Here is an 18,143-nt window from a genome sequence, read left to right on the forward strand (position 1 = left end):
CACTGGGGTTCAAGTTTGTATGAGGTGTTTCAGGTGAAAGAGGACCTCCATCACCTCCATAAGCGCACCGTTATCGCTCCTTTCTCTTCTCGATTCGTTGATTCTCCGCTCCGAACGTTCTCCATCTCCGTGAGTTCACTCTCTCATATATATATATATATTAATTATATATGCATGTATGAGAAATTTTGCACTACATTTGTATGCTTATGTATGTATTTTTGCTCATGAAGAAATTTTCAACTCCATGTATGTATTTCAATCCTTTTGTTATTTGAGTTGTTTGAAATAAAGAGTTGTTTTTTTAATCCTTTTTTGTGGGCTTTCTGTTGTTTCTTCAAGTGCAAAATATAGATGCTTTTTTTCAATTAATTTCATTTTCTTAGAGCTTTGTATTCAGTCGATAGCATCACATTCAGCTACCATCACTTCTGGATTTACAACTTCTGGCTTCTTAATATATGAATCTTGAGGCCGAAAAGAAAATTGATGAAATTCAAAACCCATGCTTTTGTAACGTGAATTGGTGGTTCCCAAGTGCACTTTTTTAGTTTGTATTTTCTTGTTGCCGATTGAAAAGTTTGTAGCCAAATCTTTCTTTTAACAACACTTTCTGTTGCACTAAGCCAAGTTTTTGTGGTGTTATGAAGATATTTAATTTGCTGTGGTGAAAAAAAAAAACAAAGTGCTATTTAAAGTTTAGGCACTATGTTTTAAAGTTCCTATTCAGAAGTTATAAAACCAATCGAATCCCATGCAGCTTTCCATATTTATGTTCATGTTCATGTATAAACAGTTTAATATAAATTGTGACTTTTTGTTTACTGAATTTAATTGAATTGTAACTTTGAAATGTGACTTGTTATGTAACTGTTAGTACTTGTCAATTTAATCTAAATGAACTTTGGGAAAGCAACATGCTGCATGGTTTGATTTTTTTTTTTTAAATGTGTTGTCTTGTATCTATTTTCTTGTGCTACCTGGTATCTATTTTATTGTGCTGCCTTGTATCTCTTTTATTGTGCTGCTTCTTCTGACAAGTTAAACATTACGATTCTTAAAGGACAGATACTCCATCTGAGGAGGACCCCTTCTTTACTACTCTCTTACAAAATGGAGAAAAATGTTGTAATAGCACTTAAACATATGAGCAATATTCTAATGTTGTAATACAAACAACTCCCCTTCACGGTGAAAAGAGGCCTCCGGCAAAAAAAGTTTAAAGATGTGCATCTTTCACTGTTGATGAGGATAACTCACTTGTCTCTGGTTGGCTCAACATTAGCATTGATGTCATACGGGATAATAATAAAAAATTCACTCAAATGTGGGATAGAATTTATGAGTTTTATCATGAGTATAAAAAACCAAATACTGCAAATCGTTCGATAGGGTCATTGATCAATCGTTGGTTCATGATCCATAAATGCACAAATAAGTTTTGTGCATTTCTAGCGTAAGTAGAATCATTGCACCCAAGTGATGCGACCGAGCAAGACAAGGTATGTACCATTTTTCTTTAATAATGTATTTATTCATCTATGATTTATTTTTTGACAATATTCCTTCAAATTTTCAGATTGAAAAAGTAAAAATAATGTACAAAGAGATAGAGAAGGGGAACTTCACATGGGAGCATTGTTGATGTCAATTGAGACACTAACCCAAATGGCAGCATCACGTGATAAATCTGGATACAAGGAGAAAACCACACGATAAACGTCTAGCCAATGAGCAATCAAGTGAAGTTGCTGACAACGTTGTGGAGGAGAACGTTGAGAGGCCTCCAGGCAAAACAGCTGAGAAAGATAACTTGAGGAAGCGAAAGGCTCAGGAATCATGTGATGCTGAGTTCAATGGTGCGTTAGAAAAAAATGACTGATGATAGATGGTTGTTTATGGCAGAGAGGAGAGCATGGGTAACGAAGGCAAATGAAGTTAGAGATGCCCAACTGGAACTTGATAAGAGAAAGTTCGAGGCGGAGATCGTGAGCAAGGATTTTTCTAACATGACTGCCATGCAACAAGCCTATTTCCTTAATATTTAGAGGAAATTTTATAAGGATGCTTTGAATAATTCCGAATATACATTCGACACATCTTCATCCACACCTCATGGAGGTGTGTAATTGTTGGATATGATAAAAAAATTTACAGCTTTTAGTGGCTGCCCAATCACATGTTTTGTATAAACATGTGGCTGGGCAGCCACTATGATATCTGAATTTGTTTTGTTTTAAATAGATGATTGTATTTTTTAAAGGTTAATCTGAATTGTAACCTGATTTTGTTGAGGGGAACTTCACACTTGTAATTTGAATTGCCACTTGATGTTTTGTGGAATTGTGACTTGAATAGAGAAGGGGAACTATGACTTGAATAGAGAAGGGGAATTGTGACTTGTAATCTGAATTGTTCATTTGATGTTTTGTGGAATTGTGACTTAATTCAAGCATTCTGTTGTCAATTGTTGAGTTGTGAAGTCAATGTATTCATTCAAGCATTTTGTTGTTAATTGTTGAGTTATGGAACTGTGACTTGATTCAAGCATTCTGAACTATGACTCCATGGTGTCAATCGTTGAGTTGTGTAGCCAATGTATTCATTCAAGCATTCTCTACTCAAATGTTGAGTTGTGGAATTGTGACTTCGATTCAAGCATTCTGAACTGTGACTCCATGGTGTCAATTGTTGAGTTGTGTAGACAATGTATTCATTCAAGCATTCTGTTGTTAAAATCAAACTCGGCTTTGGCTTCATTTATTTATTTATTTATTTTTTATTATTATCATTATTATTTTGCATTTGTACTCAATTATTATATGCTGTTGAGAATCAGTGTAGGCAATTTTCTATAATTTCGAAGTATTACTCTGTGGTTGGGATAAATTGTTTATATGCCAAATTCAGTTGAAAGTTATTTGGTCCTGATTTGAGCTTGAAACTAGATTGAACTGATTTTGTGTGTTGCAATCTACTACAATACATCTTGGAAGCTTTGGCATATAGGGAGATTTGCTCTTGTTTATTCAAGTCATTCTCTCTTCTAGTTTGTGGAAGTGTTTGTTAGTTTCAAGAATTTTAGATCGGACAATTAGGTAGAAGAAATATTAGCATAATATGTTTGTTGGATGAAAGAATTGTAAATGTGTTTGTTAGTTTAATAAATTCTATATATGATTATTGGGTAGAAGAAGGGTTGTCAAAATGTGTTTGTTGGATAATTAGCTTGAGGAAAAAATTAATTGGAAAACAATAATTTAAGTATCAAATTAAATTATTAATTAACATATGATTAGTGTAATTACAAAATATGAAAGAAAAAAGAAAAAATATTATTATTAAAAAAATAATATTATATTATTATTTTGATAAATTCAATGGCGAATCTAATGTGGAATTATGAATAAAGAGATTTTAGATATATAAAAAATATGTATTTTTTTTTATCAAAATTTAAAGATAAATATAATAAATCTAAGCGTTAAAATTCAATGACAACCGACCAACCCGTTTTGTCTCGAGGCGTCTTGCATTTTGTCAAAAGATTAGGACTTAAAAAGATAAGATTTTTTTTCTTTTTCTATTTTTAAAGAGGGGTAGGAGGTTTTCGACACACGTTTTCTATTTAAAAAATCGAGTGATATGTCATCAGATAATTAGATTTTTGACAGATAAGATTCAATTTGTTACCAAATCTTAGAGTTATTAATAATTGAAATGTAAAATTTATCTTTCAAATCATGGTCATATAAATATTTTTTTTTATTAAATCTGTTATTTAGGTTGACTTATAAAGAGAATTATATAAATATTTTGTTAAATATATTATCCTCGTTGGCTTAGAAATAAAATTTTTCAAATAATTATATGATAACCACTATTTGTTATAAAGTTGGACATTTAGTCATTAATCATTATTATTAGGTGCTGATTGTTCCACCGCCAGTGTCATTAGGAGCGTTGATCTTCCAACAACAGCCAGCTCGAGGCCATTTTTTCTTTTATTAGGCTCTAAGTGGGGTTGGGGGATTTTCTTTTTTCTTTTAATTTTGACTGCTTATTTGTTGTTTACCTGTTTCTACCCATTACCTAATTTTCTGTCATTTTCATAACTCTAAGTGAAATTATAAGAATATATGAGAAATGATACTTGCAGTCGTGAGTGTGCAAGTGTCGTATAGTCACTTTAAAAAAAGTGGATAAATACGGGATCCAAATGAAAATAAATTAATTTTTTAATAATAGACTCCACTCTTTATCAAAGCGACTGTACAGTACTTGTGCACTCCACAACTGTACGTATCATTACTCTAAGAATATATGCTAATGATGTTTAAATGGAAAAAAATTATTAATAAATTAATAAATATATATATCAATCAACATAAAACCTTACCTCAATTTTTATTTTTGTAATTCATAAAAATTTAAAAAAAAAATAGATTTTACAAGATCCAAAAGAATAGTTCGTAAATCTGCTAACTCCCAAACAATTACCAAACAAAAAACAAGTTAGTAACTCTTGTAAAAACAATTATACACTTTCAACTCTTTTACAACTATTTAGTAACCTATTTTACAATCATCGAATACAATCATGTTTTTAAAAATGAATTTCAATTTTGTAAAACTACTCTCACTTTTATATAGAATTATAAAATAGTTATAAATGAATAGTTTTAATTTTTTTTTCTTTCTATATATGCATTTTCTTTTTCCAATTTTGAAGTGATAGATGGAATTACATTTTTGTAAGAAAATTATAAATAAATAAAAGAGAGAGAGAGAGTAGAAGTAGAAAGTCACATTCTCTAAATGTTATGGTTTATCCAGAGGCAACCTGCCTAATGTTTTTGGACTTAAATCATATATGTTCGGGCTGTGTTGATATTAAATTGAGTTGAATTCTTTATGAATAGTAGTGAGTTGAGATGGTGTAGTGAGTTTTATAGGATCTACCTAAGATGAATTTAAATATTTTTGGATATTGAGATGAATTTAAATATATTTATGAAAAATTGAAAAAAATTATAAATCTCATGTATAAATAAATATTGAATTAAAAAAAAATTATAATTTCACGTGTAAAAAAATTTTGAGTTAAAATAAATTGAATAATTGAATAATTAAATATTTAAATATTAAACTCAATTTAAAATTATACTGAATTAAATTGATTTTAGTTAAATCTAACAACCATACAAAGCCATGAGGTGCAAAGCTGGTAGCAATTTTGCATGTATATTCGCATGTTTCTGATAATGATTTGGACGCTCCTTGACGAAAGAGGCGCCCGTTGTGAAAAGACCATATTAGCCTCATATGGGACATGTCTTAAATTTTTGAAAAGATAATAATTGCAAAAAGAATGTTTCCAAGCAATTATGTCGATAAATGATTATATGAACAATAAATAAAGGAGATTTCATATAATTTAAGGGATTATATGAATGGACCAAAAAATTCCCTCTCTTAAAATAAAAAATAAACTTGTAGGCATAAACTCCACATATATATATATATATTTTTTATCATATCAAATCAAAAGCTTCATTCACAATAAAAACAGTAGTGCTACAGGTACACGCCAAGCGTACCTTTTGCATAACCGGCTTATTACGTGGCATTATTATTAAAAAACAAAAAAACAAAAATCGATTCAGACAAAATGAAATGCAGCGCCAAAACCAGATCTAAACTCGAAAAGAAGAAGAAAAACATCTAATAAACAGTGAGTTGTGAAGAACGAAGGTCTACTTGCCGTCGTCGAACCCATCCCAGAAGAAACTGGGTTGTTGTGCCGTCGAGCCTTCATCTGCGTCGGTGGTCGATTTCTGTGTTTGAGAGAGTGCCGTCGTGGGTAGACTAAGGTTTGATTTTATTTTCCTCTGTTTTATGCTTCTATTTTTCTATATCTTTGAACAAAGGGTAGACTGAGAAATCGTAAAATCCTTGTACAAAATGGATAGGTTTTTTCCCATTGCAGTTCTTTACATTGAAGTTGTGTAATTTTATTTTTCCCCCTTTTGGCTATGGGTTTTGTTCTCACTGCAGTTCTTTTTCCTACTGAAATGCAAGCAAAAATCTGAAAGTTCACATTAAAGTGAGAGGGGACAAATAATTTTTGCACCTGGACTGTAAAGTAAAAGTGAGAGCCACATTTTATTTGTTTTATTTGTGATGTTTTTTACGTACAAGCTAGTGCTTTTGAGCGTGAGGATGCATATAAATATATATTTCATGTTGATTTGGAGAGGAAGAAAGCAAACGCAGCAGGTCCTGAATGGTGTTGATAACATTTGCAATATTAGCTTGGAAATAGAAACAAGTAGTGAAATTAATTGTCATATGCATTTGTAAAAGAAAATAGAATGACCATCCAGTCAACATGAAAATCTAGTGTCTCACACGATTCACTCCAGTAGTTTTGTTTATTTTAGAAAAGTTTTGTTTATTTTAGAGTTTTTCATTGAGGATGGACTAGTTGTATGGCCAGTTTTAATTCCTCTTGTGGAATCATGCAGTTCAATCAACGGGTTCAACATGGAAAAAGGGGAAGAACACCCATCGATGCTAATACCATGTAACTCAAATCTCCCAATCGCGGTATGTTATATTTATATTTGTAAGACTATGTTGAGTTGATATTTATTTCCAAAATACATAAATAACTTGTATACATTTGCATATTTTAAATCTAAAATCAGTAGCCTGCATAAAAGATTAAAATTTCTCTTAACTGTCACTGAAAAGTGGGTTCAGATACTTTGAAACAGAAGTAACGTAGATGAAACAATTGGAGCCACTGGGATTTAGCAAAAAAACAAAAATGGAGCCACTGGGTAGCTACCAAAGAATTTTTATGATATTTTTTTAATAATAAGAATTTTTCTAATGTAAACTAACAAGTTGCTGCACCTAGCAGACCAACTTCACCACTTTCATATGGGCTAAGGCAGGCATCTTATATATAAGAGTATGCATCTTATATAGCATATAAAAACTTCCTAACATACCATCTCAGACTGCAATGATATAAAAGTCAGGATCGATGAAAATAGTTGCTAAAACTAAAGTACAATTCATTTATAGTACATTATACCCCTAAATTGTATCCAGTTTCACAAGTGTATTAATACTTTAACTGAACTTAGGTATTCCAATAATTCTCTAATTTGGATATTCACTAAATTTTATTTAAGCCTTACTGTAGCAAAACTTCCTTCTACAAGAAATAAGAAGATTGTTGTATTATCTTAATCAGAATCACTAAAGTCGAGGTTTGCTGTAAGAGTAATACAATGTGCAATGAAAAATGGGTGCAACTACAAGGATACAAGAAATCATATCAACATGCTATCTTCTAATAAACTTGGAAAAGTCTAATGATCTCAATATCTCCAGATGATTAACCATGGCATACCCAAATAGCATAAGAGCCATCCCCTGCTGTTGAAATAAAGCTCCATCAAACAAACGACCTCCTCAATTTTACATAAACACCACTGCAGAGATCCTATATGTCGTTTTCTGTGCAGCAAATATCTGTTTATGGCTTCAGCACATAAAATGAGAAAATCAGTTGAAGGATGGAGAATGTTTTCACACCTCACTCCTTGGAACCCCTAGCAATTGATCCAGCAACCACCAACATTAAAGCTAGAACCAACAAGTTTTACTTGTGGAATATCACAAGGGACTGCTAGAAATAGTCAAATCTGAGAAACCATTTTATTTTCTCTCAGGGGAGGAAGAAAACGCCAATGCTATCACCCCTTTCTTAATGTAGACAGCTAAAATGTCCCATGTGGAGTATTGTAACATGAGAAGAAGCTGATTGCAGTGAATATTATTCAGTTCTGAGTGGAACCATTTTAGTTAAACTTCAAACAAGAACCATCACTAAACGAAAAAGTATTCAATAGAAATTTCAAATTTTCCTCTCTAACAGTTGAAAGTTCAAGCTTCAGTCTCTCATCCGTATAACTTTAGTCTCAAGTGTCTCTTTCTCAAAGCCACACAAATATGAATAAGGGACTGTTTTGAGCCAACAGTAAGAAGCAAAACCACTAAAGATTGACACCATTCTCCACACAAGAGAAAACACTAATTAAGCCCAGTCTGCTTCTTTCATTTAACCAATGATCATCCATCAGCAAGACATTATCATAGTAAACTAGGCCAAGAGGAATCTATAAACCAGTGGGGGTCTATATAAAAAGAGACATTTTGGGTCAAACCCAAATACAAACCATCAGTAGAGAACACGCCTGACTCTATATGACAGGGACAGATCCATTATAGGCATGTAATACAAATCCGACTCCTTTTATTGATTTAGTTATTGATTTTTCACTCTTTTTGCAGAATGCTGGTTACCCGACTCTTCTTATGACTACAAGCTCCGCTACGAGCAGAAGAGTTGAAAACATAGGGGATGTAGTTGAGGATGGCATTGCCTGGACATCTCAGTTAGAGGATGTAGTTAAGGATGGCATTGCCGGGACATCTCAGTTAGAGGATGTAGTTGATGGTGATACGATTGAGGAGCCACAGTCGGGGATGGAATTTAATTCTTTTGAAGAGTTAATGAATTATTATAAGCAGTATGCTAAGAAATGTGGGTTTGGGGTGATGACAAGAAGGACTGAGAAGGGGGATGATGAGACTGTTTGATATGTCACCCTTGGTTGTGCCCGTGGTGGGAAGGCTCGGAATAGGACGTTGAATGTCGCCAGACCACGTGCGACAGGAAAAACAGAATGTAAGGCAAAGATTAATGCCTTAAAAGTTGATGGAAAGTTCCGATTAACAACAATTCATAATATCCATAACCACGGCCTGAGTCCAAATAAATCTCGCTTCTTTCAATGTAATAGAGAAGTGAGTGACTCCGTAAAAAGAGTCTTAGATATCAACGATGAAGCTGGCATCCGAATGAATAAGAGTTTTGGATCTCTCGTCGTTGGCGCTGGTGGATTTGAGAACCTTCCATTTTTGGAAAAAGATTGTTGGAATTATATCGACAAGGCAAGACATCTACGACTTGGGAAATGTGATGCTGGAGCACTTTAAGAGTATTTTTGTAGGATGCAGTGCAAAAATTCCGGTTTCTTTGCACTGATGGATTTGGATGATGAAGGGAGGTTAAAAAATGTCTTTTGGGCAGACCCCCGTAGTAGGGAAGCCTACCAATACTTTGGTGATGTGGTCACATTCGACACTACATACCTGACGAATAGATATGGGATGCCATTTGCACCATTTGTTGGTGTAAACCACTATGGGCAATCAATTCTGTTGGGAGCAGGATTGATTTCTAATGAGGATACGGAAACTTTTGTGTGGTTATTCCAGACCTGGTTGAAGTGTATGGGTGGTATAGCTCCGAAAGCTATTATCACCGATCAGGACAGAGCGATGAAAAATACAATTGCTGTTGTCTTTCCAGAAAGCCGACATCGACTTTGTTTGTGGCATATACTGAAAAAAGTTCCTGAAAAGCTTTCCTCCTATGCTTCCTACAAAAGTGGAATGAAAAATGCATTGTTGAAATGTGTTTATGACACCCAAAGTGTTGAAGAGTTTGAGAAATCTTGGGATCAGTTAATTACCACTTATAATTTACATGAGAATGCCTGGCTAAAAAGTTTATACACTGAGCGTGAGCATTGGGTGCCGGTCTTCTTGAAAGAGTGTTTTTGGGCTGGAATGAGTACAACGCAGCGCAGCGAAAGCATGAATGCTTTTTTCGACGGTTATGTTCATGCTAAGACAAACTTAAAAGAGTTTGTCGACCAGTTTGATAGTGCATTGAAAAAAAAAATGAGAATGAAAATAGCGCGGACTTCCACTTATTTAGCGTTACCATTCCATGCATATCTAGATCTCCAATCGAAAAAAAATTCCAAGAGTTGTACACAAATGCCAAATTTAGGGAAGTTCAGCTGCAACTTACCGGCATTATCGATCTGGATCCAGAGTTACTTAAAAGGGATGGTGCAGTGAAGACCTATCTGGTAGAGGATGAAGTTCGTGTGGAGGAGTTTACTAATTTGGTTAAGTATTTTGTGGACTTTAGTCAAGAAGATGTAGATGCAAAGTGCTATTGTGGTTTATTTCAGATGAGGGGTATATTATGCAAGCACATCTTGGCCGTATTTAAATGTAATGGGATAAAATCCCTACCAGAGAAGTACATTTTAGATCGATGGATGAAGGATATCAAAAGAAGATACACATTAATCCATAGCAGTTATGATGCAGGCGATCAGCGGCCAGATGCTAGCAGATATTCAAGTCTATTGAAAATCTGTTATAAAATGATTACTCATGTAGCGGGTTCAAAAAAACATACTGAGGATGCCACACAAAAGTTATATGCTATGATTGACTTATATAGTGAGAATGAAGAACCCCCATCATTGACCCTCACTGGTTCCAATGTTGATTGCATGACAAATGAGACAACCACAGTGGGTAGTTCAAAGCAAGTATTCAGTCCAGTAGTTGTTAGAGGGAAAAGTAGACCCTCATCTCTGAGAAGAGCATCCAGGATGGAGAAAGAAATGCTGAAAGTTAAAAAAAAGACGAAAAAAGCACCAATAAACCGGAAACGTAAACAGGTGCACCTTATTCAATTTTAAATATACATGTTTATGCGGGTTATTTTATTTATGCAAAAACTAACAAATGGCCAGTGCTACTTGTTTATTAGAGAGATGAAGGAGATACACCAGTGCCAAACACATGCAGGAATTTATTTGGCCCATCAGAGATAGATATATCCAATGTTGGTTACGTGCAACTATATTATTTTTTTATATTAATATTTGAGTTCTTATATTTATGTATTGATTTTTGTTATTTATGACCAGCATGTTCAAGACAGATTAGTTAATGTAATTGGTGGATCCCAGCTCAGAGAAACAGTAGTTGAGAGTCAAGAAAGTGTAATATTTCTTGACTTTTTAGATTCAATTAGTAACATTGAAATGACATTAATATTTGCATATTAATCCTTACAGATGCAATTTGATTTGGATGGATCACAACCGATGTCGATTGGGTTAGATGGATCACAATCGGTGCAAATTGGACTCCATGGATCACAACTGATTCAACCATAGTTGGGTGGCCAAAAGAACTAATTTACATAATATTTGGATATATAGTTTATGTGGTTGGGTATTTAAACATTTTTGTTGAAATTAAATTGGATATGGGGCTGTTGAGCCATGTAATCACTAAATGTAAGTTGATTTTTTGTAATCGCTTTTTGTAAAATGGGACCTGGATGGATATGAGCCATGTAATTACAACTGGCCAGTTGACTTTTTGTAAATGGCATCCGTAAATGTCATTTTGTAAATGGCATAGGTTAATGCAGGTTACTTCTGGTACCTCCCCATCGTGGAAAGACAACAGTTTCATCTTGCTGTCTGCAGCCAGTGGTTCATACAAAATATACACTATTACTGCCACAAAATTTTGCACATACATTTTGGGGTCCTTTAGCCATGGTCTAAAGTCGTGTGAAAAGCAAGTATGTTCGTATAATAGTTCAGGGCAGGGTATGCCTATTCTTATTCATACTTATAAAAAAAAAAAAATTGTTCATGGCAGGTAACGGAGCAAGTGTCCAGTGGTTTTGAGATAAAATACATGCTTTTTTCCTTGCTTAGTAACTGAAACACTGTCCTGCTTGACTAAAAGTTAAATGTTGCTTAATAACTACAAGTCATTTACATAAAAATATCAAACACAGTAGCTTCATCCAGTTTCTTCCACAACTCATTAACATAAAAATAAAAATACAAAAATGACTTACACTTTGAAAATATTCTGAGTGTCTTAATCTACACAATCATACTAATCCTAAGTCACTTATCGACAACACAAATAACATGCTACAACAAATGTAAATTCCCAATACACCCAGAGTAGTGTGCGTGAACGTCTTAATTCAGCTTCGCATACAACAAGTGCCATCTCCTTGTTCACAACCTCCTCATTTCTATAGGATAGCTCCATCTCTTTCATCTCAATCTCATCAGCTCTTTTACATAGATCAATCTTGCTCTTTTCGATATCATCCAGTATTTTCTTCAGCTCTTTCTTGGTTCTTAATAGTTCATTGTGAATTTCTCGAAGATCGGACTTCCTGTATTCATCCTCCTCTACCCACTTGAAATACTTACAATATGGTAATCCCTAATCATTTTAAACATATTTTGGAAACATGTTAGATTCACATAATATTAAAAATTTTATTAAACATGAATGTAGTTACCTTTGTGTTGTACTTAGGACACCCTAAGAAGGGTCGTCCTGGATTTCTTGTTGTAGATGAGTATCTCACTTGGGCTTCAACTTCACAAAAGCATAATAGTTGACCCATACTTCGTTTACCAACAGATGAAGAAGAGCCCGTGGTGGATGATAACATATTCTTAAATTTAATCCAATACAATTTTCAGAAAAATAGAACAACCAAGTGAATAATTAATCACCATTTTAGTTGCTTGCTACCATAAATACAGTAAGCTGAAAAGATTAAAATGCAATTTCATCCCACCTTAACTCAAACACAACATAGCCCCATCCCACCATTTAGAGTTGATCACATATATCCTAACAACATGATCTAAGACAACAAGAAAGAAGCAGATGCTAATTATAATATACTCATAGTATCAATTTTAAACTTCATGTTTGGACTGCATAAGTAATACATATAGAGTTCCATAAATTTAATAGAATATCAAAAAATTCCAGACTACAAACCTGGGAGCCAAAAGAAAAACTTTTGGACTGCATATGCAATTGTTCAACATCTTGCACCGCTTATTTTCGTTGCAATTGTCCATAACACTTGGCTGCCTAAATATAGCCTCTCATTCAATACCACATGATTACACAAGTTATGGTTACGGTGAGGGTACGGTTTCTGGAGATACACGGATGGTTAATAATTACTACACACATGAGTTATGCTTATTTGTTCCAGGAAACACTTTTAGTCAATATCACAAAGGAAAATTCAGATGCTATGTGAATGTTAGCACAAGTATAATAAGACTTTTCAAGGGAACACTCATCTATTCCTATACAAAACAATAAAACCCACAGCAGTAGCAATGAAGAAACAAATGCTTATCAATTAGTACTGAAGTCTCCACATGCCAATTAAATTCGAAATCATTGCTTCACCTATGTCAAACTGAAGGGAGAAGAAGAAATGAAAGGAAACAGTCAAGAAAAAAAAAACAGAGTATATACCGATGCAGGTTAATCTGAGAGGTTTCGAATCTAAACAAATTTCGAAATCAGCTGCAATTTCGAATCTAAATGAAATGATATTTCGAATCTAAAAGAATTTCAAATGTAAAACTTTAGGGTTAGGGTTAGGGTTTTTGTTTCCGTGTAAACCTCGTCATAGCCAAACCCAGATTCGGTGATTTTGGGAACAAAGAAATCGCCCATCGAAGAAACACTACCAATGGCTGATTCGGTTTAGGGCATACGAAGAAGAAGATGCGATATAGAAGATGAGAACAACCTGAACCTCCCTTCGTGTTTCTTCTTCCTGCACGTCGATGGGGAAGCTTGTTTCAGCCAAAGACGATGACCACCCATCGTACCTCCCTGCATGAATAGTCTTCGTAGCTTGCTTGTGAAGCTTGCTGTGTTCCTTGCGGGGTTCCATGGCCATCTACCTTGCCGAGCCGTTACTGAGGTGAGGGAAAACGAACGAGGATCTGGGTTTCGAACGCACCGAATCGTCAGTCATTAGGTTTGTTATTTGCCGAACGCACCGTTTCACTTAGGCTGACGTGGACCCACGAGTACGCGAGGGGTACCCCTCCCGTGTACAAGTAGACTTATTGCAATAAAAATGTATACATACAAATATATAAATACTATTATTATTATTATTATTATTATTATATCTTAAAAGTAAGAATGTTCGTATTATAGGATTTTGAATGGAAGAGATAGACTCAAAATAAGTCTTGCAAAATATATGTTATTCGAGTAAATTTTTCGAATAGCATTAAATGTTCAATAAATACTGTGAGACTCATTTTACGAGTCTATATCTTTCTATATCTAATTTAAGCAAAATTTACATTATATCATTTTCTTTTAAGAGCTTACTAGATATACATTAAAAAAAAAAAATAGTCATTAGGATTAGCTGATAATTATTGACAACTTCAACCTTTAAGTTTAAATTAAAATGAGATAGATAAATAAGATGAATTAATATATTTAAATATTGTGTAGAATATTCTTTTTTTCTTAAGAAAAATAAGAGGTGGGGGCGACCAGCATAATAATTTTCTCTAAACGTGACCATAGGAACCCTCTCAACTACGGAATGTCCGATTTGAGCCATAATTACTGCCTCAATGGCAAATCTATCACCACAATACTTCCAAAGTATCTAGCTGGTTTAAAGTCTATCTTATGCCCTAAATGTCAGGTTTTACTACTACAAGTAGTTTCAACTTATGCTCTAATTTAAACTCCTGACCTCAAAACTATGAAATATTAGCTAGTAGTAATTGAACTATCATATCGGTGGTGTGGTGGTGTAGGATATTCACACTCACTATGTATATTTTTTCTACTCTAAATTTTAAAAATGAAATAAAGATTCTTAAGAAATGTTGAGAACGAAACAAATTACGTTGTCTAATTAGGCGTTGAAATTCAATGACAACCGACCAACCCGTTTTGTCTCAAGGTGTCTTTCATTTTGTCAAAGGATTAGGACTTAAAAAGATAAGATTTTTTTTCTTTTTCTTTTTTTAAAGAGGGTTAGGAGGTTTCTAACACACGTTTTCTATTTGAAAAATCAAATCATATGTCATCAGATTATCAGATTCTTGACAGATAAGATTCAATTTATTACCAAACCTTAAAGCTATTAATAATTGAAATGTAAAATTTATCTTTTAAATCATGTCATGTCATGTCATATAAATATTTTATTTTATTAAATATGTTATTCACGTTGACTTATAAATAATATTATATAAATATTTTGTTAAATATATTATCCTCGTTGGCTTAGAAATAAAATTTTCCAAATAATTATATGATAACCACTATTTGTTATAAAGTTGGACATTTAGTCATTAATCATTATTATTAGGGGCTGATTGTTCCACCGCCAGTGTCATTAGGAGCGTTGATCTTCCAACAACAGCCAGTTCGAGGCCACTTTCTCTTTTATTAGGCTCTATGTGGGGTTGGGGGATTTATTTATTTTTTCTTTTAATTTTGACTGCTTATTTGTTGTTTACAGGTTTCTACCCATTACCTAATTTTCTGTCATTTTCATAACTCTAAGTGAAATTATAAGAATATACGAAAAATGATATTTGCAGTTGTAAGTATACAAGCGTCGTACAGTCGCTTTGAAAAAAGTGAATTAATACGGGATCTAAATAAAAATAAATTAATTTTTTAATAGTGGATTCCACTTTTTGTCAAAACGACTATACGGTACTTGCGCACTTCACGACTGTACGTAACATTACTTTAAGAATATATGTTAATGATGTTTAAATGGAAAAAAATTATTAATAAATTAATAAATATATATATCTCAATCAACATAAACCTTACCTCAATTTTTATTTTTGTAATTCATAAAAATTAAAAAAAAAAAGATTTTACAAGATCCAAGGAGTAGTTAGTAAATCTACTAACTCCCAAACAATTACCAAACAAAAAACAAGTTAGTAACTCTTGTAAAAACAATTATACACTTTCAACTCTTTTACAATTTAGTAACCTATTTTACAATCATCGAATACAATCATGTTTTTTAAAATGAATTTCAATTTTGTAAAACTACTCTCACTTTTATATAGAGTTATAAAATAGTTATAAATGAATAGTTTTAATTTTTTTTTTCTTTCTATATATGCATTTTCTTTTTCCAATTTTGAAGTGATAGATGGAATTACATTTTTGTAAGAAAATTATAAATAAATAAAAGAGAGAGAGAGTAGAAGTAGAAAGTCACATTCTCTAAATGTTATGGTTTATCCAGAGGCAACCTGCCTAATTTTTTTTGACTTAAATCATATATGTTTAGGCTGTGTTGATGTTAAGTTGAGTTGAGTTCTTTATGAATAGTAGTGAGTTGAGATAATGAAGTGAGTTTTATAAGATCTACCTAAAATGAATTTAAATGTTTTTGGATATTGAGATAAATTTATATATGCTTATAAAAAATTGAAAAAAATTATGAATCTTACATGTAAATAAGTATTGAATTAAAAAAATATTGTAATTTCATGTATAAAAGATGTTTGAGTTAAAATAAATTTAATAATTTGATAATTAAATATTTAAATATTAAACTTAATTTAAAATTATACTGAATTAAATTTATTTTAGTTCAATCTAACAACCATACGAAGCCATGAGGTACAAAGCTGGTAGCAATTTTGCATGTATATTCGCATGTTTCTGATAATGATTTGGACGCTACTCGACGAAAGAGGCGCCCGTTGCGAAAAGACCACGTTAGCCTCATAAGGGACATGTCTTAAATTTTTGAAAAGATAATAATTGCTAAAAGAATGTTTCCAAGCAATTATGTCGATAAATGATTATATGAACAATAAATAAAGGAGATTTCATATAATTTACCTCTCTTAAAATAAAAAATAAACTTGTAGGCATAAACTCCACACACACATATATTTTTTTATCATATCAAATCAAATGCTTCATTCACAATAAAAATGTATACATACAAATATATAAATACTATTATTATTTTTTATTTTTTATTTTATATCTTAAAAGTAAGAATGTTCGTATTGTAAGGTTTTGAATGGAAGAGACAGACACAAAATAAGTCTTGCAAAATAAATGTTATTCGAGTAAATTTTTCGAATAGCATTAAATGTTCAATAAATAATGTGAGACTCATTTTACGGGTCTATATCTGTCTATCTCTAATTCGAGCAAAATTTACATTTTATCATTTTCTTTTAAGAGCTTACTAGATATACATAAAAAAAAAAATAGTCATTAGGATTAGTTGAGAAAAACTGATAATTATTGACCACTTCAACCTTTAAGTTTAAATTAAAATGAGAGAGATAAATAAGATGAATTAATATATTTAAATATTGTGTACGATATTCTTTTTTTCTTAAAAAAAATGAGAGATGGGAGCGACCAGCGTAACAATTCTCACTGGACGTGACCATAGGAACCCCTCTCAACTACGGAATGTCCGATTTGAGCTATAGCTACTGCCTCAAGGGCAAGCCTATCACCACAATACTTCTAAAGTATCTAACTGGTCTAAAGTCTATCTTATGCCCCAAATGTCAGGTTTTACTATTACAAATGGTTTCAACTTATGTTCTAACTCAAACTAGTGACCTCAAAACTATGAAATATTAGCTAGTAGTAATTGAGCTATCACATCGGTAGTGTGGTGGTGTAGGATATTCACACTCACTATGTATATTTTTCTTACTCTAAATTTTAAAAATGAAATAAAGATTCTTAAGAAATGTAGAGGACAAAATCAAATTACAGAATTCTCATTAATGATTTTGGTTTTCACACCTAATGTTTTGAATACCGTATCAGATGTCGTACCGGTCAAGGCACTGGAACGAAATATTTCGATACCTGTACTGTTTTAAGATAGCGTTTCGAGATAACGTTTCGGGATAGTCGATATATAAATAAATTATATATATAAATTATATTCTAAAATAATAGTCCATATATAAATAAATTATATATATATACATATATATAAATTATAAATAGTCTAGTCTGAATTGATGGTTAAAAAATAAGCTTGTAATTTAAGAAAAAAAAAACAAAAGTCGAAATATCGATCGATACATGTAAAAATTGAAGCATGTAGGGCTGATACCGACCAGTATTTAGGTCGATACGAAATAGGTATAATACCTGTACAGCCAAACAGTCGGTACGAAAAATTTCGACTGAAATTCAAAACAGTATTCACACCCGTATCCAGCAATGCTTCTTTTTTTGGGGGGAGTGGGTGCCCAATAAGCAATTTCTTATAGCTGTCAAAATCAATATACTTTATGCATTTATTAAATCTCCCAACTTTTTAT

The sequence above is a fragment of the Juglans regia genome, chromosome 8 (genome assembly GCF_001411555.2).
Source record: "Juglans regia cultivar Chandler chromosome 8, Walnut 2.0, whole genome shotgun sequence".
Classification (NCBI taxonomy): domain Eukaryota; kingdom Viridiplantae; phylum Streptophyta; class Magnoliopsida; order Fagales; family Juglandaceae; genus Juglans; species Juglans regia.